At 46.4% G+C, this 25,541-nt stretch overlaps 1 protein-coding gene and 1 long non-coding RNA gene across 4 annotated transcripts in view; both read right to left on the bottom strand.

The window, feature by feature from the left end:
* Positions 1-2,472: 2,472 nt before the first annotated feature.
* On the bottom strand, positions 2,473-7,148 carry LOC112840178 (uncharacterized). Of its 2 annotated transcripts, XR_003212413.2 has the most exons (3): positions 5,155-7,148; positions 3,471-4,913; positions 2,473-3,272 (listed from the first exon to the last, which is right to left on the bottom strand). It is a non-coding gene; the product is annotated as an uncharacterized lncRNA (long non-coding RNA). The 2 variants fall into 2 exon arrangements; XR_012381486.1 differs by having other exon boundaries at positions 2,473-4,913.
* A 174-nt stretch (positions 7,149-7,322) lies between these two features.
* PTS (6-pyruvoyltetrahydropterin synthase) overlaps positions 7,323-25,541 on the bottom strand; it is a 123,676-nt gene continuing 105,457 nt past the window's right edge. For both annotated transcript variants that reach the window (XR_012381480.1, XR_012381483.1), the window contains 2 exons: positions 10,758-11,204; positions 7,323-10,366 (listed from right to left, as the gene is read on the bottom strand). The gene's annotated coding sequence lies outside the window, so the exon portion shown is untranslated. The remainder of the gene's footprint in view (positions 10,367-10,757; positions 11,205-25,541) is intronic.

Raw genomic sequence — 25,541 nt, 5'->3', positions numbered from 1 at the left:
AGTGATAAATAAGACCATCAAATTTAAGAGAACTTCTGCTCTTCATAAGACACTGTTAGGAAAAAGAAAAGACAAGCTGCGGACTAGGAGAAAATATTTACAAATCACATATCTGATAAAGGACAATACAGAATATATAAAGGATCCTCAAAATGCAGTAATAAGAAAGCAAACCAAGTTTTTAAAGGGGCAAAAGAACTGAATAGACACTTTGCATAGAAGTTCACAATAAGATGTTCGACATCGTTAGCCACTAGGGAAACACAAATTAAAACCACAGTAAGATACCACAACACGTCTAGTAAAATGGCTGAAATACTTTTTTTTTTAATTGATAACCCCAAGTGCTGGTGAGGATGCAGGGCATCTGGAACTCTCTTTCATCCCTGGGGGAATATAAAAATAGCACAGCCATTTCAGAAAGCAGCTCAGCAGTCTCTTATAAAGTAAAACATACTCCTACCACAAAACCTACTAATCCCATGCCCAGGTATTTACCCAAGTGAAATGGAAATTTACAATCACAAATTTAAAAAAACCGTATGTAAAATTTTAGAGCAATGTATTCATATTTCCCCCAAACAGGAAAGTGCCTGACATCTCTCAACTGGAGAATGGATATACAACAATGGAGTATCCCTACAACGGAACCCTACTCAGTCTTAAAAAGGAACAAACTACCAATGCACAACAACATGGATGAATCTCAAGTGCATTGTGCTAAGTGAAAGAAGCCAGACTCCAGGGCTATGTACTACAGGATTCTATTTATATAACATCCTGAAATGTAAAAGTAGAGAGACAAAAAATAAGTCATAGGTTACCAGGGGCTGGGGAGGGGAAGGAAAGGGTGGCTACAGGGGAATTATTTGGAGTGAAAGAACTGTTCTCTATCTTGATTGCCCTGACAGTTAAACCACTCGATGTGTTTGTCCAAACATGCAGAATTGTATAAAAATACAGATGAATTTGACTATATATATATATTATTCCTTAGTGAAAAGAAAAATAAAAAAGGATCACCGTGGCTGTTGGGTTGAGAGCAGACTGTGGGGCAAGGCTGGAAGCAGGGAGACTATTAGGAGCCCAGGTGAGAGATACAGTGGCTTGGATTGAATGTGGCTCTAGAATACAGCAGGACATAAGTTATCCGTGACTTGCAGACACAGTTGCAATGAAGAGGAAAGGGTGAGGGGTGAGGTGAGCGTGTGCAGACAGCACTGGATCCTGGACCACTGACGACGCTTTCAAGAAATCCGCATGGACCCATCCCACTAGATGAGCCCCAGCTCAGAGACTGCCCTGGGACTTTCCCAATTTCCACACTGCAAGTCCTGCATCCAGGAAAACCCTGAAGTCCCAAGCACACCAGGATGGGTGGTCACCTAGGCCTGGTCCCTGACCTGCCCAGGTTGAAGGGCTGCTCCATTCAAGGCCCAGACAGCTACTCTGGTCACCCTGCAGTTGTGCCTGCCCTATGGGCTAGTGTCGCTGCTCTCCATCCCTGACCAGCCTCTAAGCTCCCTTCTGATACTGCTCACATGTGAGAGGCTGCAGGAATGCTTAGTAACAGAGCGGCATTCTGCTGCTTTCCACGTCACCTTCCCTTCAGCCACTTGTATGAAGGCTGTCAGATGACTCTTGATATCAGGAAGAAATGAAAGAGTGGAATCCTCACTCCACTGCCAGGAAGTCGGGAGCACTGAGCTGGGGACGCACCTTTCCCTCTCGTCTCACTTTTGCAATGACTCTCTTGAAACAGATTCCGTGACCTTTGCTTTGGTCTTACCCATCCTGACATCTCCATGGCTGTGCATGTTGAAAACACTCCCTCCTTCTTAGCATCTCTCTGCTTGCTACCATGCTTCCCTCTCCTGGAACTCTTCCTACCTTTCCGATACGTTTCTCAGCTTCCCGATTGCCTAATGAAGAGTGTGCTGGCGGAGCAGTCTGGAGTAACATTTGAGGGTCAAGACTGACATTAAACAGGACCTGAGGGGCGCCTGGGTGGCTCAGTCATTGAGTGTCTGCCTTCGGCCCAGGTCATGATCCCAGGGTCCTGGGATCGAGCCCCGCACTGGGCTCTCTGCTCAGCGGGAAGCCTGCTTCTCCCTCTCCCACTCCCCCTGCTTGTGTTCCCTCTCTCGCTGTCTTTCCCTGTCAAATAAATAAATAAAATCTTTAAAAAATAATAAATAAAAATAAACCGGACCTGGGTTCCAATCCCAGCTTTGTCAATTTCGAGCGGCACGACTTCTGACACATTACTCCTCTGAACTTCAGGTTTGCCCTCTGTACAATGGGTATAGTGTATGCCACCTCATCGGATTATTGTGAGGATGAAATGAAACGAGATTATGTATAAAGGTGAAAAAAGCTCAGCACAAACTTGTAATAGAACGAGCAGCAGATAAGCACAGCTCTTGGTGTTACAACATCTTTCCAACAGTAATATTCAACAACAGGGAGTGGTTAAGTTAGGCTACACCATGATTTATTTATAGAATACTATATGATAAAGCCATTAAAAATAATGTTCTGAAGAACATTTAATGACAAATATGTTCACAATATAATTTTAAGAGAAAAAAAATCAGGTCATAAAACTCAGGTCCCTATTCTGTTCTTTAAAAGGAGTGTGTGTGTGTGTATGTGTGTGGGTGTGTGTGTGTGTGTCATGCATATGTATTTAGAAAAAAAGAAATCTAGAAAATGTTGGCTGTTTTTCTTCTTCTTTACTTCTTCATTTCTTTATATTCTTCTGAATTTTCAAGGTTTCACTAATGAACATAACAATAGATATTTTTGAAATTCGGTCACCAATTTTTTCATCCAACAGATTTTTTTTCCTAGCACACAGTATGTGCCAAGCAATATTTGAGACTCTGGGGATGCTACAATAAAAAAGCTAACAGGCAGGTTTTTCTCAAGATACCACCTAGCCTTGCACTGAATTCTCCTTAATTGTTTTATGCACTCATTTTGTCTCCACAAATAAATTCCTTGAGGGAAGGAAGCACACGGTCCTCTTCTTATCACATCATACTCCATGCACTCAGGAAGAACTCAGTAACGCGTTGGACTTCAAGACCTGAGCTTTGGTTGAAAAGTAGCCAGTTTCCTACAATCGGTTATTATAGGAAGTAAAGAAGAGGTGCCTTCTTATATGGCGCTCCCTTCCTCCCTTGTCCTGGGCATGAGAGGGCTGAACAGTCAAAGCTGCCACCTGTGAACCTTTCTTAGAATGTTTTTCAATGCGTAAATACACAGGACTACAAAAAAAGAAAAAAGGGGGGAAAGAAACTAAATATGCTGCAATACAGTTACCAAAGTATTTTAAAATCCTCTTTAGTATAGTAATAGATTTGCTTCTCTGTGCTGTTTTAAAAATTGCATTTGAAATACAGTCAAGTTAAAAATCAAATTTTAATTTTGAAAGTTAACCCCCTATAAAGACCGCTTTGGCTTACCTTAAATAAGAACATAAAATGGTGGAATGTTTTTTTTTTAAGATAATACGCATGTCCTGTTAGAAATCCAGTTGATTTTGATATTTTTTTATGGTGACAATGTTGAAAATCCAATCCTCAAAGATACAGTGCTGAAAATGGGATTAAAAACCACAGCACTCTCACAAAGATGCGTGTCTCCTAAAGACCACCAAAACTCCCGGAGGCTTTTTAGTGAAACTCTAGTTATAGTGGGTTTGTGATCCTGAGATCAATGAATTCATCTTTGGCTAGGTGAACACCTCTGATGCAATTTACATCAGAAAGAAAAAGCACACTACTCTAGTGTTCAATTTTGTTACCATCAAGATAGAAATAACTTTTCAAAGAGTTCTAAAGTGCTTCCAGGTGTTTGTAGATTACTCTTTTCAAGGAAATTGACAGAATTTTGTAACTCACCTCCATTGAGGAAAAGCACTTGTAAGTTTGCAAAGATGTCAGCCTCATCATCAGCAGTGGAGCCAAGTAAGCTCAGAATGTTTTCAGAGGCATCCATAATGGTGATATCAGGGAATTAAGAGTCATCTCATTCCTATGGTTAAAAATACCTGCCAAGAAAGCCAACCAACCCACAGACAAAATTCTTTCTTTCAAAGTGCTCCAAGAATGCATTTTCTGTTTCTATTAGAAAAAGTAAAACTTGCCTCTTCAAAGTCAGTGAGCTCCTCTAAGGTAGAGAAACCCCTCATTTTCTATTGTTTCTTGACACACCCTTTTGATGAAGTTGATGACTTTTAATGACCACCAACAAAACTTGTCCCAGGATTTTTGGAAAAGCCTGAATATGTCCGTGTTAAATGCAGCAAGTGAAAACACAATAATTCTTCTTTGTTGACATAAGCAGGGTCATCATGAACAAAACAAAGAGGTAGCTATGTTGAAAGAGGTCTATGGTTTCATTGAGTGGCTTGCTGAGGGGAGTGGCAAGGCTGCCAACCCCTCCATAATCCACTTCAAAATATGCCAACCGTTCTCCCCTGACTAGAGAGCCATTTCCCTGCTTCTCAGCATGCCCCGTGCGTGTGGCTTTAGGTAAACTTCCTCCAGAAAAGTGAGCCTTCTTCTGTTTGCCACTTGTGCAGAAACTTCAGGAGGGCTTCCAGAAGAAGTTTTCATGAAACAGCCAATCCACATTTTCGAAGGGTCTTGGCTTTTTCAAACTGAGCTTTCTTCATCCACGTACACACAAAGCTCTTCATTTTCTTGGGTGCATTGTCTCAACTGACAGACATGAGGGACTCTCTCAGTCTTCCCGACTTCAAAATTCCCTTCTCAAGAATCTTTCCACAGTAGTAAGAAAGTCATTGTGGCTTTTATGCCCCATCCCTTCATTCACAAAAAGAAACCAGGTACACAATTTTGATCACACCTTCCTTTTCTTTGCCAGCTCAAGATAAGCTGGGTCTGTAAAAAATAAATAATACATGAAGCTAAACTAAAACATTTTTGTTCTTTGACATTCTTTGAAATGTAATATTTTGTTTATGGTTCCTAAGTAATTTGTTTGATAAAACTACATAGAAGGGAATAATTTGTGTGTTAATTAAGTAAAGTATAAAACATTCATTAAATTTTTTGAAAGGTAAGTAAAATGAGGCAGTTTTTATGATGAGACAGAGTGCTTGCACCGGTAACATCTTCTCACCTTTGTGAAGACCAGGGGATTAGATAGTTGCTCAACAGTCCTGTTCTTGAAATTCAGCGATTGCTTCGTGTGACTGTCTGTGACTTTCTAGAAATAATGGTTCTCATTTCTCATATTGTCACTGTTTCCCACAGAGGTATTCTTTTAAGTGTGTGGCATTTTCACAGAACAATAACACAAGAACAACATGTGAATAATATACTGTGCATGCAAGACTCTACTTCAAAACACAAACATTGTGCAGAGTAAAAACAGAAAAATAAATCAGAGAAAGGACTTCCACTGCTCACAGAGCTTACCACACTGTGCATAACCCATGTCACCATGCAATCTGTTAGCAATCACAAGGAGTTACTTTAAACCTCACACTTCAGCAGTCAGCTCAGCCATCAGACATGTTTGAGCTCATCTATGTCACCAAAGGCTGCACTGCCGAAGGAGAGAGAAAAGCTCTCATTAGAGCAATTCAGATGGACGAAACTTGGGCAAACTATGAAAATGATTCAACTCCTTCTGCATATTGATCCACAAACATTTACAGTTAAGGAATGTTGGAATGCGTGGGTCGCCCCCATGAGAACACTCTAACTCACTGCCCAGTGGCCGCCCTACCCATGCACAGTTTCCAGACAGTGGCCCGCTAGAGTGGAGGAGAGTTCTTCCGGAAGACTGATCCCACATTTCCAGGGTTTATCTAATAGCTTCTGTAACTTCAAAATAGTGGTGGGTGTAAATGATATTTCAGATACGTACAGCAACTGTAATGTGATATGAAAATATTTGTGATTTCCATTGATGACAAAAATCACAGGTCATGCTCATACTAGCAGCCTGTTGTCACACTCATAATTGAAGGAAATGCTACATCTCAGATACAGGATAGTAAAAATGAAGCTGTAATTTTTCCCTACCTATGTTCATGGCTGCTCCAATTTCTATTCCACAGACCGCATGGGCCCATGGATCCAGTTAAGAACCTCTGTTTTATATTGTTCATAGTGGTCCAAGAGAACGGTTTCCAAATTTCAGATAAGAGAAATAAGGAAAAATAGCAAGTTTTTATAATGCTAAATTTTTTAAGCTTAAAAGGTTTTTTTCTTCTTTGCTTTTAAAATGTCCTTTTGATGAAATGATAGAAACAGTAGATAGTAATTTTTTTAAGTCTTTACCAGGTAAAAATGAAAAGTTGGCAATCCTGTCGCCAGTTGCCTCATCCACTCCTTTTATCATGTTTATTGGTCTAAGAAATCCAAAACCTGGGGCTTGGTCCAGGACACCATGGCAAATCCAAAGAGCCCCAATATCTTGTCTCACCTAACAGAACCCAGGTCCATTTACCTGCTCCTCAGGGAAGGTAATCTGTTCCTAGTCCAGAGCAAAATCCTGAGCAGTCTAAGCTGTCATGGTAAACCTACCGCCTGGGCAGAGATTGATTTACAGAGTGGAAACATGCCTCACTCTGACCAGTTGAACCTGAAAATAATGGGATTGTGACTGGGTATCTGATGTCTGGAAATGCTGATCCCACCACCCAGAAGCCCTGCCACCGAGGCATTCCCTGCTATGTGATATGGTTCCTAATTGTTTATGACTACTGAGTTGAGGGATTTCTCTAACATACAAATGAAGTTATCCTAACTGACCCAGCTAGAAACTTTGGGAAGCTTTCAGAAGGGGCATTACCTCTTAAAAAATTGCATCAGGGTATTAAATGAGCTTGCCTGTCCCTGTTTATGTCAATTATCCGTCCTTCAACCCTAACTCAAGCCACTCCCCACCATGTTGCTGATTTTACCTCCTACATATCCCGCAATCCTTCCTATTCTTTCCATTTCCACTGCCAACTCTAGCCCAGCTACTGCTAGCTGTTCAGTCTACACAGCTGATGGGCACAGCCCTCCAACCGGCTTTCTTGCTCCCATGAGGGCCTCTTCCAAACCACAGCCAAGTGATTTTGTTTCAGAGCCGACCAGCTCACATCACTTTCCTGTTTAGAACCTTGCAATGGTTTTCTATTGCACTTGGAATAAAGTGCAAACTACGTAAGTCACCTACAAAGCTCTACAGAACTTGGCCCTCCACACCCCTTACCCCGCCCTCTGGCTGTAGTCACACAGCTCCCCACCCCCACCCCTGCCGCCCCTCCTTAGAGCCTTCAGACCCTTGAGATCTCTGCTCAGCAACCACTTCCTCAGGGAGATCTTTGATGACCACATCTTCCACCAGGACCAGATCTGGCCCCCAATATGTACACTCCACAGCACTCTGTATAGTCTTTCCTCATATTTAACACAATTTTCAATCACCCATTTATTTGTGGGATTAGTTGATGTCTTTTTTCCCTCCTAAAATGTAAGTTCCCTGTCTTGTTCACCACTGCATTCCCAGCCCCTAGAAGAGTGTAGGTCGTTCAAAAGATATTTGTGGAACTAATGGCTGGATGTTCACAAATCATCACAGATAGTCCCAGGCAGTAGCTTGTCTCCAACAAGTATCTGGCTTCAAAAACCTTACACAGGATCCCTGTTCACCAGCTCCCAGAGTCCTGCTCGTGGGCACAGCATCTTTGCCCCTGATTACTCCCTCTCCAGCACTGTGCTGGAGGTGGAGAGAAGCGTGCCCTCCTACTGCTTCTAAGGGTGACTCAAATCTCACCCACACTCCCTCCAAATCATGGAAGGAGGCAAAACTGCATAATGTCTGCTATGGGCTGAATGTTTCATATGTCAAAGCCCTAACATCACAATGTGGTGATACTAGGAGGTAGGGCCTTTGGGACAGGCCTAGATTTAATGAGTTCATAAGGGTAGGATCCTCATGATGGAATTAATGTCCTTATAAGAAGAGGAAGAGGCTAGAATTCTGTCTCTCTCTCTCTGGACTTAGCAAGAAGGTGGCCATCTGTAAACTGGGAAGAGAGATTTCATCAGACACAGAATCTGTGGGCATCTTGATCTTGGACTTCCCAGCCACCAAACTGTGAGAAATAAATGTTTGTTGTTTAAACCATCAAGTCAATGGGTATCGTTACAGCAGCCTGACTAAGAAAACATATCAAACATGTGGGCTACAGAACCAGAGACATACCCTCATTCCGGTTCTGACACTTACATTCCCCAGGATGAGGTAGCTATTATGCCAGAGCCTCAGTGCGTCATTTGTAAAATGGGACAATAAGAGTATGAACCACACAGAGTTGCCGTGGGGATTGAATGAGGAAGGCTCTCAGCAGAATGCCTGGCACACAGTATAAACATTCAGCCACTCTATGCTTGTCTGAGTTACTGTCATAGAGCTGAGGCACAATCTTAGAGATTAACTAGTAAACAGGCTGATTTCACAGATGAGGAAACATGATCCAAAGAGGCTCCAGTGGCAGAACCAGGAGGAGGAGCCAGGGTGGTGGGTTGTTTTCCATCCTAGTGGGTGCTCTGACAGCTCATGGCCCTCCCAGGGCTGAGAAAGAGCCCCGAGAGAGAGGGAGAAGCCAGGGGATTCTTTCCTCCTGGCCCAGGATGGGTTAAACTAAGAAGTGAACACAGAAGGACCAGAGGGGTGCTTCTCTGCCCCCAGAAAATATCCATCCCCCCAGGAGCATAAAGAGGCATAGTCTAGAAGAATGTCCTAATTAATCCAGTACTGTCCATCTCTTTTACCAGGCCGCCCTAGGAAGGACTTTCCAGACTGTTTACTTGGCTTTCTTTCAACACTGTTGGTAGCTTTCTCACTGTCCTGGGACCAACATAAATGAATTTCCTGCTAATAGCATCCTCATCATGCCCACACCCAAATGTTATTCTGTGAGGATGCAATTCAGAGAGCCTCGCGCGCACACACACATCTGAGCAAAAAAATACATTCCTTGGTGCCTGCCTAGTGTTGCAGCCGAGCAGCTGCTTGACAACCAGGGGGAAGGGGAAAAGAGAGAAAGAGCGAGAGGGAGACAGAGAGAGAGAAGAACCTGTAAGAAGTGCATGTGCCCACAGGAGCAACACCATCAATCACTTCTAAAGGGCATACTTCCTCTGGAGAAAAGGTTTAAGGGAATAAGCAAGCAGATGTAATGAAGAATTTTGAATCTATTGATTGAAATCTGTTGTATTTCCTAACTATTGGAGAACACATCATTTTTGCATTAGGCAATCAATTTATGACTTATGTAAATAGAAAACAGAGGAACTTTCCAAGAGATGGGCAAGTTTAGCAGAGACGCCTCACTCTGTTACGCTATGAAGCCTACCTCTCCCTCCCTGTTGTCTTTGTGATGAGGCGCGTCCAGACGGAGGGCCCCCTCTGTTCCTCCACTATTAGTAACCACCTACAGGATGACAAGCAGCTGCTCCCGGAATGCACCGCACTCTCTTTTGTCTCCTGCCTCTGCCAGACCTGCTCCCCTGCCTGGGACCCCCTCCTCGGGCCTCTTTACCCATCCATGCCTGTCCACCATTAGTCACCTGGAAGGTGGCCCCGGAACACCACCTCCCACTGAAGCCTTACGTGGTGTCCCCAGGCACCACTCAGAGCTCCCTGCAGGGGGTTCCAGGGGCACCCTGTGCCCCCGCTCTTATGACAATGATCACACCACTGCAACTACTACTCCTAAGACAGAGATTTCCCCCCCGACATTTTTATGTTCTGATAGGTCACTGTACCTACTTCTATTGTGACTACTCTGCCCACAGGCTCATTTTCAAACATGCCCTTTTTCCACATCTGTATGTTTCTAAGATGAGGATGTTTTGCAAACGTGTACATTTAGTGTGGTACTGTTTCTGATTTTTTTTTTCCCTCTCCAAAACTCTTATTATATTGGGAGTGCATCTTAAAATCAAAGAAATGTCACTTATTCGTGTGTCTGATCTCCCCTCTCCACCATGAATTGTGGGAGCAGGACCTGTGTTCTGACCATCTTCGTGTGTCTCTCCCTATGCCGAGTGCCTGCTCAGCAGCCGCTGCTCAACAGATGGAGGCGTGGGGCGGAGAAGGAGGAAAGAGGGAGGAAAAGGAGGAAGGAGGGGACTCTCTTACATTCTACAGTCTACAGAGCACCTTCACATCCCGCTTTCGCTTAGCTGGAGTTCCCGTCAGAGGGCATGGGGGCTTCTCTCCCAGAGATTCTCCTTGGAGTTTTCCTGGTCACTGCAGTCCAGGCATTCATGTGTGCTCCGGGTCCTCAGCACAACACAGGGCAGTCAGCCAGCTAGGGCACACGCTACACAGGGAGAAGCGATCGGGAGGAAAGTCACAGATTCTGGTGTCCTACAATTCAGCGCCACGGGACAGATGACTCTTCTGTGAACCCTGTCTCCCCACCCCCAATGAGCAAGAGCTCAGCCCAGTGAGCTCCATCACGTCTCAGCTCTTTGTCAGGCCCACCGAGCTGCCAAACTCACCCTTACCTATCCACCTATTTCCCAAGACTCTGGTCAGAGGCTTTTCTCACTGCCCCCAACACATGCTTTGCCAGTGACACGGTCCCTGGCCCTCAGCTCTCCCAGACCTCATCGCCCTCTGAATAGCACCTGCCATCTGAGCTAGACCTATTAGCACCGTTCATACTATTTTTTTACAGCGTTTCCCACAGCAGAGAGCTAAGCACATACCTGATCAGAGTTCGAACATGACTGAAACAAATTAAGATGACAATCAGCTTTTCTGGGCTCCTCTGCCCTTCTTCATTTCCTCGGTCCACCATTCCTTCTGCTCCTAGCCCAGACAAATCCTTCTCAATCTGGTCGGTTGAGAATTATGCCCGTTGCTTCTGGTTTTTCCAGGTATTTTGTTGAGGTACGCCCGGACCATGCTCCAAGCAGCCCCCTGAAGCTCAGGCCTTACCGGACAGCTCTCTGAACTAGGCTCTGTCCTTACAGGCTCTTCTCTGTTCCAGTCAGGTAACCACTTTCATGGATTCCTCTGCAATGTTTTGAACATCAAGGTGGCATTCGCAGTGGGAGAAGGGCCGCCGTGTCACACTGTTGGCCTGTCCAGGCTCCACAGCTGGTTCTATTAGGCTCTGCTGATACGAGCTGCTGTCGAGCCAGGTTTTCATTCTTCACACCGTTAAGGAAACAAAATTCAGCTGAGTAAACTTGAAGATCTAATTGGCTTTATTCAATGATTCATGAATCGGGAAGCATCCCATCTAGCACATACAATGGAGCTCCAAGGGAGCTGTACAAAATAAAAGGCTTTTATAGGCAGAAAGGGGGCAAGATGCAGAGTGGACTGTTTCAGGCAAGGTCACCTTCCTTTGGGTAAAGGCGGCGGGGGAGGGGGCTGTCTACCGGGCAGACGGCCTCACTGGTCCTCACCAGGTGATTCCGGCCCGACTGATCAAAGGTCATGTTCCTGGGAGAGGCTGAAACTGCAATTAGGTTGGGTGCTAAGTCTTGCTTTGTGGATGTGGACCTTAGCACAAGTGACTCCATTTGGAGCCAGTTGTTTCTCTGTTTATCATGAACAAATGATTTCGGGGGTTTGGTGGGGGTTTTTTTGTAAAGATTGATTGATTGATTTTAGAGAGAGTGCATGAGTGTGAAGGGCAGAGAGAGAGGGAGCGGGAGAGAGAATCTGAAGCAGATTCTGCGCTGAGTGCAGATCCTGACACAGGGCTCCATCTCATGAGACATGAGCCTGAGATCATGACTTGAGCTGAAACCAGGAGTTGGACACTTAACTGACGGCACCACCAGGTGCCCCATGAACAAGTGATTTTATAAACCTGAGGGGGGTTATTTACATTTGCCCCTATTAAATTCCATCATGTTTAGCCTTATCATTCTGGCTGGTGGTGACCGTTTGGGGGCTTCACTCCGTCCTTTCAATTCCTCAGCAGGGTGAAAACAGTGTATTCGGGCTTTGTGGTGGGGGGGCATCAATGAAAGCATGTCAGCACCATGTCTAGAGCAAGGCTTTAATTCATTTCTTAGCCCTGAGATCCCATGAGGCCTGGCCCGCTGAGCAGTCTATGAGGGTGCATTTTTATAAGAGCGACACATGCCCAGTAATTACCATCTTATGCCACCCTCTCCCCTGGGCTCCTCCCACAGTGCTCCCTGTCTCACTGAATGGAAGGCATTCCTAATTCCTCCTTCCCCTTCAGGCTGCACGTGGAATCAGTTCTTTAGTCCTATCAGCGGATGTTATCACCTCGGTAAATACCACCATTCAGCCACTGCTCCCTCCCACGTTTCGGCCACACCTTTGTACACCCTACCCCTCCTTCATCTCTTTCTCTAACTTCCATGCTTCAGGCCTCAGTTTGAAACCTCACCTCCTCCAGGAAGCCTTCTCATCCTGTAGATTTCTCATCCTGCCTCCCCAGTGTGGTCCTTTCTCTGTCATATCACCCAGCCACAGCACAGCCATGCCCTTTAACCCTTCCCAGCTACATCTAAGTTCTATCAGGATGGGGGAAGAGTCTGCTTTGCTCATTCTCATACTCCCAGCATATGGGAGATGTCAATAAATATTTCTTGAGTTAGGGGCGCCTAGGTGGCTCAGTGGGTTGAGCATCTGACTCCTGGTTTTGGTTCTGGTCATGATCTCACGGGTTGTGGGATTGGCCCCATGTCAGGCTCCACACTCAGCAGGGACACTGCTTAAAGAGTCCCTCCCTCTGCCTCCACCCCCCACCCCTGCTCACATTTTTTAAATAAATCTTTAAAAAATACATTTCTTGAATTATGGAATGAAATAATGATGCTGTGACCTTGGTTGGGCAAGTTTTGAATCCCTGGCAAGTGATTTGGCTCAACACCCATGAGGCTTCCCAGTATAGGGGAAAGAACACCAGCTTTGGCCTCTAATTAGCAGTGGCACCTGAGTCTTGTCACTTAAACTCCATGAGCCTCAGTTTCCTCATCTGAAAAGTGGGAGTAAAAATTTACCATAAGGGGTTGTCACGATGCTCAAAGGAAATTATGCATATGAACATATTCCCAAACTGAGACAGTATGGTTCCCGGACAGGTATAACCATAGACCCCGATCCCTCAGAGCAGCCCTGTCCTGTCTGCGGAGATTGCACCAGAGACCTGAATGAGCTCAGCCTTGAGCATTGACACTCATCAGTTTGGGTCCAATACTAAGTCCAGCAGAGCTTTTTTATTCTTTCTCAACCTTTTTTGCTGTCTTTATTCTCCTACATTCCTGGGCCACTTCCAGAAGCTTTCATAACTGCCACTTCTACTGCACTCTCTTGGTGGAGGGTTTAATGATCCTGAAGGCCCGAGAAATACATTGAATTAAAACACAAAATGGATGGCACTGTGCATTTTAGTGAAACAGCAATTAGGAGTGGCAGTCACCATGTACTCAGGAGGGCAAGAGAGCTGGGGAGAAAAGGAATAAAGTGACCTCATAAAGACACTTAATTTCATTACCCCTAGACACAGTTTCCCATTACTGCTCTTGGTGCTTAATGGTTTTATGATTCCATCTATTGATGCTTAGCTAGTTCATTAACTGTGCTGCTAAAAATACAATTATCTCCAACAAAACCTTTATCACTAATAAAAGGAAAGGGAAAAAAAAACCTCTGTCATGACCAGAAAGCAGTGGGGCGGACACACCTTCTGTGCCCCAGAGTTTTCGCAGAGATTGAGACTATAACCCACACAATGCAACTAGTTAAGAAAATTCGATCAAGCAACTCCAACTCCAAGCTGCCTCCAACTCACTACTGGATGATTTTTTTTTTTTAAAGATTTTATTTATTTATTTGAGAGAGAGAGAGAGAGAGAGAGAGAATGAGAGATAGAAAGCACAAGAGGGAAGAGGGTCAGAGGGAGAAGCAGACTCCCTGCTGAGCAGAGAGCCCGATGTGGGACTCGATCCCGGGACTCCAGGATCATGACCTGAGCCGAAGGCAGTCGCTTAACCAACTGAGCCACCCAGGCTCCCACTACTGGATGATTTTGTGCACTCAAATGACATTGGCTTTGATTGAGTCAGCTGAATCAACCTGTCACAATGCTGGTGATGGATGTGGCATATAAGGATCCTCTTAACCATTCATTCATTCAACAGGTATTTACTAAGCCCCTACTAGGTGCCAAGCACTGGTTAGACACACAGAGACACTTAAAATAGGTAGGGTCATGTTAAAAGGAAGCCCACAGTCTAGAAGACAATGTGTGTCAGTTGGAATCAGAGGACAGAGAATCCCAGTTACTGAGCTAGGGCTCAAGCGGACCTCCACTCCTGATTGGGAATGGGGAGGGAAAAGTGGGTGCTGAGCAGGGCAGAAGGTGACAATGACTTTCCAAGTTAGCATAAAGGCCATTTAGGATCTGTCCTCAAGCCCCACCCTTTTTAATCTCTCTTCAGAGCCTACAAAAGGTGGGAAGGGAAGCCAGTACAAATAACCCCGGGCTGCAGCCAGGACGGGACTAGGACCTAATAAAAATCTGTGTAAAGGGACGCCTGGGTGGCTCAGTTGGTTAAGCATCTGTCTTCGGCTCAGGGGATGATCTCAGGGTCCTGGGATTGAGCCCCGAGTCGGACTTCCCGCTCAGCAGGGAGTCTTCTTATCCCTCTGCCTCTGCTCCTCCCCGCTGCTCGTGCTCTCTCTCAAATAAATAAATAAATCTTAAAAAAAAAGAGAGAGAAAAGAAACAAGTCTTAGAATATGTTCATTCTTTAAAAGAAAAAAAAAAAAAAGGAACCCAGTAGATCCAGCCCAGAGATGCTGGGGAAAGGAAAGCCAAGGGCTGAGTCCCTGATACTCTCCATCCCAGGCCTGGGAGAGCCTGCAGTGTAATCTTTTGGGTCTATCAGCATCATGTTTGTATCAGGCTGATCATCAAGGCTGTCATCTAATTGCATTGGTGGTTTTTGCTTCTTATCTCATGTACTTCTCCCTCAGCCATTCACCCTGTGACTAGAGTTGAGACAACTCATGGCTCGTTTGTGCACTTTTTAACGCATCTGAGGTTGAGACGTATGAATTTAATTGGCAATTGGCACTCAAGTCTTTCCTGAAAAACTGTTATCTATAGCGCATCTCATAATCAATGGCATCTTAAAAGTAAAGGATTGTGGTATTAACAAGGAAAACTGAGGACCTTAATGGGTGCCAGGCCCTACACTAGATGATTCCATGGCCCTACCATTTCATCCTAGAAGCAGGCCTATGAGGGACGTTTTATTGTTCCCATCTTTATGAACAGGACACAGAGGTCAGAGGGCTGTAGCTCACTAGTGTTGGAGTTGGCACCATGAAGCTCTGCTCCATTGTGCTACCCATCCTCACAATTTTGAAAATTGAAATTTCCAGGAGGAAAGGCTGAAGAGCAGCTTCTGGAATAACCTATTGGTGTCAGGAACCCTCTAGCGGGCCAGCAGTAAGTCTGAAGTGACACACAGAAGCAGGGCAGAGAAGACTCCTATGGAGATTCAGACTCTCCCCAGGGCCTTCCGGATGGGACCGTGGCCCCTCTGGCCAACCCACCTAGTAAGCATCTCTGCAAGACAGAAAAAGTGTTAGAGCTGGCCCTGCCGTTGAGGTGGTTCCAATGCAGTTAGGGAGATAGATAGATGCACAAGAAAAGATGAAATGACAACAGGTAGTACTGTCGAATGCCACAAATATGGGACAATGTGTGTGCACAGGGCTCCAGGGGATGGAGAGCTTCCCGGGAGCTGCAGGCCATCCTCATACTCCAATTTGCTTTTGGGGAGAGAGTTTCTGAGTGCTGGGAACTGCACTGGCTTTTCTGCTCCCTTCGGGTCCTTACAGTGTAGGTCTTGTCATCCCTATTACACAGAAACCCTAGATCGCACAGCTGGTGAACCGTCAATCTGGATTTGAACCTCAGTCAGGCTTAACCTTCAGCCACACCATGTCATCAGTGTATGTGTGTGTGTGCACACGCTAACACATGCATGCACATGGGCATGTGCTCACACACACACACACACACACACACACACACACACACCTTATCTACTGTCTACAGAGGCGATTATTTTTTGGAAAAAGCAACATAGAACATACTGCCAGATGCATTCAGAGAAGCCAAGTCTTCCATAATCCTTCCTGGATATTATATTGTTTGTGAAAGAGAATGGATTTTTGTGGGTGTTTTGTTTTGTTCTGTTCTGTTTTAATGAGAAGTCTGGTTAGAAAATAAATAAGTTGTAAAACTTGAGATTTATTCTTTACCTGGCGAGCAGCTTCGTGCAGAAATGGGGCTACACTGAAAGAATAATTTGGTCCTCGGTGATGGCCTCACCCCCAGGGAACCTGCTCTGTCTGGCGTTGGGCTGAGGCATGTGGAGAACAGCAGGCTTAATAAATGCCATCCACCAGAGATTCCACCTGGCCACCAAATGCCCCCAGCCTATCTCTTCATTCAGGTAACAGACATATAACCAACACCTATCAGGTACCAGGCATTAGAGGTCATAAAACAACTGACGAAGGAGGGTGAGTAAAAGTGAAACATTACAATACTACCTAAGATGGGATATAACACAGTCTGGAGAAGCTGCTAATGCTGTGGGAGTGGACGGGGCAAAAGAAGGTGTTAAGAAAACGATAATAAAATTGGAGCTCCATAACCAGGACTTTTCAAGATTAAAGAAGACTTTTTTCACCGACAGATTAGGTAGGACCATTCCTGACAAGGGGACACAGTAAGAGCAAAATCAAGGAAAACCGCCAGTGCGGGTCCAGTGAGTATGATGATGAAATTGGAGCAAAGCTGGGGTGAAGGGGAGGTGAGTTGTGGGTCGTAGCCTGGGGAATGAGTCCTAGATTGATGAGTTGTCATTGTTTTTATTTTTGTGTTTTTTTTTTTTAATTCATTCTGGCACAGCCTGATTTATTCCAGAACCTGGCTTAATTGATATTTTAACTATACGCTTACACTCTGCAACAATTTCAAACGAGAGCAGGTACGTGAAATGAGATCATGTATGTTAGAAGCACTTAGAGAACTGTGAAGTGTTGTACAGAGTATGGTTAGTGCTGTTGGCGTCGTTCTAAGATCCCTGAGGCAAAGCATCATTCATTCCTGTACATAGTCATGGACCCCCTGTGACGTGCCCAGCCTAAGCCAGGGGCTGGGAGGGCTGACGAGAGGAAGGACATGCCGTACTTCCCCAGACACCCATCCACATGGCCTGATGGCTCACCAACCATCATCACGGGAATGTCAGCACTTTGTAGGTACTTAGACCGCAGACCCTTCCAGGGTAGGACCCCATGAAACCACACAACGTTGTGTGGCTGAAAGGCAACAGACTTAGTTCCTCATCCTTACTGTCATCCAGGTGGCCGTGGGGTGCCACAGTCCTTCTCTGGACCTCAGTGTTCTCCTCTGGAACATTCAGAGACCGTGGTGATGGCCCCAACAGTCTTCTCAGCACCCGGAGCCCGCGAGTGGTTGAGGCCAGAGTCAAACCCAGCTCCAGTTACTATCAAAGTTAATACTCTTCTCTCTGTCATGTGTCCACATGCATATAAAACCATTTTTCCAAAGGAGTTCTTTTCCAAAATAAGCTTGCACTCCCACCAGTGAAATCATCCTAGTTTGGGCCTGACTGGGATTCTGCATGGAAAAAAATGGAGCTGATGGAGCTGGCCTTCAGCAAGCTCATTTTTCTGGCATGAAGACAAATGCCTGACAAGATAATTCTATTAGGAAGTTACAGGAAGATGATACAGCAAGTAATTGAGGCCTGGATTCTGCCGTGCTTCTGCTGAACATGACACCTAGTGACTTAGTGGAAACAAGGTGCCGGCAATGGGCCCCCTCAACAGGTAGGTGTGGGCCAAGGGGCCATGTGTGTGAACACTTCGGTTTGAGAGGACGCTGTCTCTGCTTCCATCAGTGCGGTACTGACCCCACAGCACCTCAGTCTACCTTTGAGTGCTGGAAGCATGGTGGGAATGTGGCTCTTGCTCTCTTGCCTCACATTCCCTAGAGGGCGGTTCTCTTGCAACGTGGCATCTGGAGTTGCTCTCCTAGGATGCCTTCCTTGCCCCATCAATGGGCTGGGTGCCTCTCCTAGGTGCTCTCATGATGCCCGGTTCTTACAACCTCTATTAGCTCAGCAGCTATTCATTCAACACAACGATGTGCCTAGCCCTGTTCCGAAATCTAGACTCTCTCACAACATTTTTATCTCTGTTTTGTAACTGTCTACTCCAAAGACAACAGGTAAATCACCGACTTTAAAAAGGAAATAATCATATGTTTAGCTTGGCTAGAATTCTGCATGTCTTATTATGTTAAAATATCATTATTTAAAGAAATCTTTGTATCTTAGCGTATTGCACACTGCCAGCAAATATTAGGTATTCAGTACATGCTTGCTGAACCACTGAACAAATTTGACTATTGGAGAAGCTGGGGCTTGGGATTCCTTGACAGTCTTTTTTTTTTTTTTGCAAGGGGGGAAACCAAGTCAGTGAAGTGCTGTTCAGTGACACCTCCAAGGCCATGGGCAGAGTCCAGGTTGAAAGGCAGCCAGGGAAGGGAGCTGAAGGTGGGAGAACAGAGAATGTGAGCTAAATCAAGGGCTGTCAAGGTGTAGCCATCACAGGCAGGACCTAGCCAGCAACAAAAATGCTTCCATGGCAAATTATAAGTTAGCACTGGCTCAAGATCCAGGTAAAACAGGTCAAGGTATTTGCCAGTATTTGTAGGCTTGTAGATGTCCTCCTGAGAACAAGTCCAGGGGACGACACTTTAGACTATGTATGGCTTAATCCTGCTTACATCCTAAGTAAATCTCCAAACAACTTATATCCCGTCTTCCCAACCCCACCTCCATTATTATTATCATCTGCATGTGATGTCCAAGCTTGAATGGTGGAGTCAGGATTCAAACCCAGGCAGCCACCCCAAGGTTGTAACCACTCCACGGTGAAAATACTCCCATCACCTATGGACGAGGTAACACATGTAACAGGCTTACCCTAGCTATATTCGTTTGCTAGGACTGCTATTCCAATAAGATACCAACTGCTATACCAACAATAACAGCTGGGTGGCTTAAACAACAGAAATTTATTTTCTCACAGTTCTGGAGGCTGGAAGCCCAAAATCAAGGCGTCAGCAGGGTTGGTTCCTTCCGAGGGCCACGGGAGGCCCCAGACCTCTCTTCTCGGCTTGTAGATGGCCATCCTCCCCTGTGTCTTCACATCGCCTTCCCTCTGCATATATCTCTGTCCAAATCTCCTCTTCTTATAAGGACACCGGTCATGCTGGATTAGAGTCCACCCCAACAACCTCATTTTACCTTAATCACCTCTGTGACAATCCAGTCTCCAAATACAGTCACATTCAGAGGTACTAGGAGCAGACTTCAACATATGAACTTTAGGGGACACAATTCAGCCCCTAACACCCGCTAAATGATCATAGCTATTACTATGATCCTGGAATTCAAGGACCCCACAATCTCAATTTGCCTTTCCACCCATATTTATGTCCCTTACCCCCATACCAATCACTCTCTCAAGTCACTTTTAAACAAAGCACCTTGAACATCCCCTCCCCCAGACTTTTCAGTACTATTATCTACCCATGATGATACAGACACCAAATCCTCCACTTAGTGCAAGTCTCAGCTCAGGCCCCATTAGCCCTGACTTTTCTCTCCACCCCAGTCATTTGAAAGAAAATTAACAGTTGCACTTACAGTGTGTTTTCACCAGCACAGAATCATTCTATTCTCCCGTATTCCTATGCCCCCCTGACGGGTTAGGAAATGGGAGCTCAGAGTGGTTAAGTACTGTAGCAAGGGTCACTCAGCAAGTGAAGGCAGGATGTGACTCTACCCCCACCTGTGTGATTGATTCCAAGTCCACTGCCCTCCTTGCCCTGAACTATGCCAATTCTGGCCTGAAGCAGTCATCTGGCAGTTAAGCCTGCAGTGCCCTGATGCTAGCTCTTCCTGATCACCTGGAGCTTTTACTTTGAGCTTTTATTAAGATTTTATTATCGATTTTCTATTCACATGTCTTTTCTCCCCAACTATATTTTCAGTATCTTAATAACAAAAATGTGTTTTTCACTTGGACCGATCCCTTCATAGTGACAGGTAAGGCTCAGTAGAGACAGTTGATGTTTTAAGGCCAAGTTGAGGGTTATTCTCTGAATAACATTAAGACATACCCACTCCTCCAGGGAGGTACACATGTTCCCTGGAGAGGTGGGCTCCAGCCAGCAGAACAGAAGGGCCTCTTTGTCTTCCTCCAAACACAGTGGCTTCGTGAGCTAATTAATTGCAGAGATGTATGTCCAGCGATCCCCTCCCAGCTCTGGGCCCCTCGCAGCCCTCGTGCTTGGGCAGGGCACCCCTAGAGCTCAGCTTCTAGGAACGGGGCTGGATATCCACCCAGACACATCTGCCACTGTCCCTTCTGTTTTCCCCTTCCTTTCCTGTCTCCAGTCTCCTCTCTCTCCTTTCTAGGACCTCAAGGTTGCCTGAAGCTCTACTACTTAGTGGTTACTGTAGCCGGCCACTGCTCTAAGCACTTATAGTGTAACCACGACCTTGAGCCAGCAGGACTCAGGAAATGGTGTCATAAAGGTATTTTTACTTTGAGTCCCATAGTTCACTTCCACTTCCTCAGTGGGGCTGGCCCTTCGTGCATGAAAACTGAAAAAGGTTGCACAGTCCTTCTGGTCACTCAAGGGTAATAAAAAGTCCTACAGTCATTTTAAAAGGCACACAGTCCCAATTCAGCACTTACAATGGTCAGCTCCCAAGCAATAACCAAAACTTGAACCCTGACTTGAAGTTAGAACGTTCTCCCCTGGCCGTCTGGGCTCTACCGCATGCGGGCTCTTTGCAGTGTGTGTGAGTGTTGGGGAGCAAGCATTGGGGGGGCCTATGGTGGCTGTGGAGGGGACGGCTCAAACCTCCTCCGGGAGAATCTGCTGTGAAGAGCGGGTGACTGACAACCCAGCAGCCACGCTGGGGACCCCCCTCACATCTGCACCAGTGTTGCACTTTCCAGGGTGCAAGGCCAAGTGCAGCAGGGTGCTAGGACTGAGCCTTTCCTGCCAGGGGACTCTTGCAATGGGCAACCTTTCTAGGAGACTAGCTGGGGACCAGTGGGGACCTAGCTTGCCTCACCCAGACTCACTCAGCATCGTGCTACAGGCTGAGATTCTTCCTACCCACTTCTTCCTTTCTCTGTCTACATCATGACCCGAAGCCTCTCTCGGCCTAATCTTGCTTCTGTCCCCCTTATGTTTCACAGGGTCCTTCATGCACTCACAGGCAGGACTGTCTAGTGGTTAAGCACATCCTGCCCACAGTACGTCTCAATCTGATTGATACTCGATTTGACCTTTTTCTCTGTTTTGCTGTCTTATCTCTCCTCTCCTCTGGGAGCCTCAGTCTCCTCATTTATAATATGGGGATAATATCAGGTCTACTGCCCAGGGCCGCTGTGAGAATTAGTTATCACCTGTAGAGCTACATACGGCTTTGGCTTTTCTGCCCTGCACCATGGTTAACACTCCAGCATAGAAGTCCACCTCTGATTACAACAGCTCAGATTCCTACTTGGCTTCCAGAATCAGCAAGTCATGCTCCTGGAGCAGGAAGCAGCTCTGTGAGGAAATGGCTATGTTTGCGGCTATCTGAAATACCTGCTCTTAAAAAAAAAAAAAAAAAAAAAAAAAAAAAAGGCTCTTGCGAACCGTAAATGCTACGGGTAATGACACAGAATTAGCATAGGTCCGCCAAATGAGTTAACCAAGCTTATGATGGGTTTCTCACACACCACCAGAGGCTGGCTGAGAAGTCGGTGCACCTCCCCAGGACTTAACCATGTTCCACCCTTTGAGAAGGCTCAGCCACTGACGACCCCCCAGGGGCAGGGCTTCCCCAGCCAGAGGAGCTGATCAGCAGTGCTTGCGCCACCAGAGCTGCTGGATGTTCCTCTTTCATCAAAGATGATGCTGAATTCGAAGGAAGAAGCAAAGCCTCATGAGGCCTGTGTTCCCGGACCCTCTGGCCTACTGTGGAGACTGCCACGTCTCTGTGTGAAACCCACAGACCTGCTGGGGGCCTCAGCCTCACTTCACCGCACCCTCCTCCATCCAACCTCCCAGACCCAGACCTTCCAGGCCTCTGCAACGTGTCTAGCATCTTGTCTTCATCGGCACCCTCAATGCCCCGGCCTCATTCAGGTCTGCCTTGTGGCCCACCTGGACGATGGCAAGGAGCTCCCAACCACAAGTCCCACCTCTACCTTCATCTCACCTGATGCTTCCTTGACATCAAGATCCTAGCAATCTTCAGTTCTAACCGAGCTGCCCTCCCTCCTTGGAAATCTTCCCCAGCTCCCCACTTCCCAGCGACAGGGCAGACTGGTGGCCTCAGGCCAGTCACAGTGTGCAGACAGGTTTTGTACAACTGACAGTGTTTTCAAAATTTTGAACCAATATTTTAAAATCAGGAGTTGCACATAAAAATTAAGATTTCTGGCTTGTCTCAAATACCAGGAAATCTGGCAAGCCCAAGTGTGATGGTTAATTTTATGTGTTAACTTGACTGGGCTAAGGGATGCCCAGATAGCTGGTTAGACATTATTTCTGGATGTGTTTGTGAGGGGGTTTCCAAAAGAGATTAGCATTTCAGTTGGTAGCCTGAGTAAAGACGATCTCCCTCACCAGTCTGGGTGGGCACCGTCCAATCTGCTGAGGGCCTGACAGAATAAGAAGGCGGAGGATGGGCAAAATCCTTCTCCTTGCTTGAAAGGCATCCGTCTTCTCCCACGCTCAGATATCAACGCTCCTGGTCCTCTGAGTTTCAGACTTACCCTGGGATAAACACCACTGCCCCACCCCATCCCTATTCTTAGGCTTCAGACTCAGACTGAATTACAACCACCAGCTTTCAATGGGCTTCTCCGTCTCCATAACACATGAGCCAGTTCCTATAATCTCCTCTTAACCTATATCTATATACATCTCACTGGTTCTCTTCCTCTGGAAAAGCTGAACTAAGAACCCAAGTGCACGCATTTACATCGCAGCTCCTGACCAGAGCTGAGGGGCACAGCATCTGCCACTCTGCCAGCTTCATTTGCTTGCTCACACCAGGGCCCTGCAGACGCTGGAGGAGGAGCCCCGAGCCAAGAGACTCGAGTCCAAATTCTTTGGCCTCCTCTCCTAAACCCTGCCCCGAGCTTTCCTTGAAGCCTCGTCTCTCGCTGTAGACAGAGTGAATATATGATGTGTGATCCAAACTGGGCCACTTTGGAAAGTCAAAAGGGGCACCAAAAGTAACAAGTGTTCATTAATCCACAACAGGCATAAACCGGGACTTTTCCTGGCAAGCCTGGGTGTATGGTTGGCCAAACCGTGGATCCCAGGGTGGGCAGCACACAGCCCCGCCTCCAGCCAACCTGCCCCGCTCCTGTTTCCTCCACGTGACCGCCTCTGTGCAGGGCGGTGCCTTTGCTCCTTGCTGACCCTGCTTCTCGGAGTACCCTCCCTGCTCATCTCTGCGTGTCGGGATCCAACAGCCTCTTCAAAGCCCAGGCCAGATGTGACCGCTTCCTGGAAGCATTCCTCACACTTCCGGCCCTGAACTCCTCGCTCACCTCTGAGTTTCCGGAGGACTTTGTCAATCTGCTTTTATCCTTCCCTGTGTCCCAGGTTAGAATCATTTCGTTCACCCAGCCAACAAACTTTTAGGGAGCACTGGGATACAGCAGCGAACAACACAGCCCAAGCGCCTCCCCTCAGAGAGTTTGGGTCTTACTGCTCATTGGCTCATCAATTTCCCAAGGACAGGAACTGCAGATGGAAGATGTAGTGCCCTGCTCAAGAACATTTGCTACGTTAGGTTGTAAAAACCTCTCCATGCCTTACTCTACTCACCTGCTAAAGGGGAATAATACCCTCCTTCTCTTACAGCAGCACCCTGAGGATTAATGAAAAGCAAAGTGATAGTATCTGTAAAGTTAAAAACATTTTAGCCATGTAGAGTTCTAAAAATAGTAGCTACTAAGCAAAGCAAACTGTGATCAGCATATCCTGTATCACCTCCTTTTAAAATTTCTAACACTTGGGGGGGGGGGGCACCTGGGTGGCTCAGTTGGTCAAGCGTCTGCCTTCGGCTCAGGTTATGATCCCAGGGTCCTGGGATCGAGCCCCGCGTCAGGCTCCCTGCTCAGAGGGGAGTCCACTTCTCCCTCTCCCTCTGTCTCTGCCCTGGCTGGTGTGCACACTCTCTCGCTCGCTCGCTCACTCTCTCTCTCAAATAAACAAATAAAGTCTTTAAAAAAAAAAAAGTAAAATTTCTAATACTTGGAAATGGGTATTGTTATTCCCTTTAACAGAGAAGAAACCCAAGGCTCAGAGAAGTTAAGTGATTGGCTGATGAGGCCAACAGGCTAACGGAAGGAGAGCCAGGCTCCAGTCAGGTATCTGACTCTAGATTCTGAATGCTTTCCACCACACCGCACTGAAAACTAACCGGATTCCAGGGTGGCCCAGTTGCTCCGCTTAGGCACAAGACCAAGAGGGCATTGACAGAAATAGAACCTTAGCATCTCCCTGGGGAGTTCCTTAGCAGAGACCATCTCCACCCGAAATGACAGTGGATGTGGTGAGCCAGCAGCTGCCACGAAGGGGCCAAGACGTGGCGTCACCGAGTCAGCCCTGGGCCTGAACCTGTCTCCTCCCATTGCCCACATTCCAGTGTCCTCATGGACATTGTCCCTTGGCCTTTCTAGGCAGAAGGGACCTTCAAAGGTTGTAGAAGGCCTAATCTGTGGCTATGACCAGTGAAAGATTTCCCTGGGCAGGAGGGCAACACCTGCTGAGACCCCTCTACTCTCCCCTACACACACACACACACACACACACACACACACACACACACACACACACCTCAAGACTTCATTCAGCACAGGGGACGAGCAACACACGGCTCTTGATTGACCTGGTGAAGCTGTGAGAGTCTCTCACCTGGGGGTGCTTGCCAGGCCTGAGGTCAGTGCCGGGCCCTCTGCAGAGCCTCTGCTCGTTACCAGGAAGGTGCACAAATTGGGTTAAAAAGTTACACTGCCATGATTCCAGAACCCCTGGTCTGTGAGGCTGTGCTTCCCATGTCAACGAACAGCCAACCCCCTCTAAATGTCTGCTGGCTTCTATAATTACTTGGGGAAAATGTCATGTTTGCCACGGTGTTATTAGAGTAGCACACAGGCTAAGATGCAAACAACTCCACACCAAAATAAATATTTCCCATGGCGTCATTCCAGCTATCTGGTGCATGCACTTCCAGATGATCACACAGGAGAAAATCAAAGACAGGGATCCTCTGTTATGAAGTGCAGTCAGGAGGCTGCGTCTGAAGACAGACAGCTCCAGTCTGGTGTGAAATCTGGTCTGATCCTTATAT

Source organism: Callorhinus ursinus, unplaced genomic scaffold (assembly GCF_003265705.2).
Source record: "Callorhinus ursinus isolate GAN/ISIS: 27379988/994484 unplaced genomic scaffold, GSC_fseal_2.0 scaffold19, whole genome shotgun sequence".
Classification (NCBI taxonomy): Eukaryota; Metazoa; Chordata; class Mammalia; order Carnivora; family Otariidae; genus Callorhinus; species Callorhinus ursinus.
The sequence above is the reverse complement of the archived record's forward strand: the minus strand, read 5'-3'. Positions and strand labels throughout refer to the sequence as shown.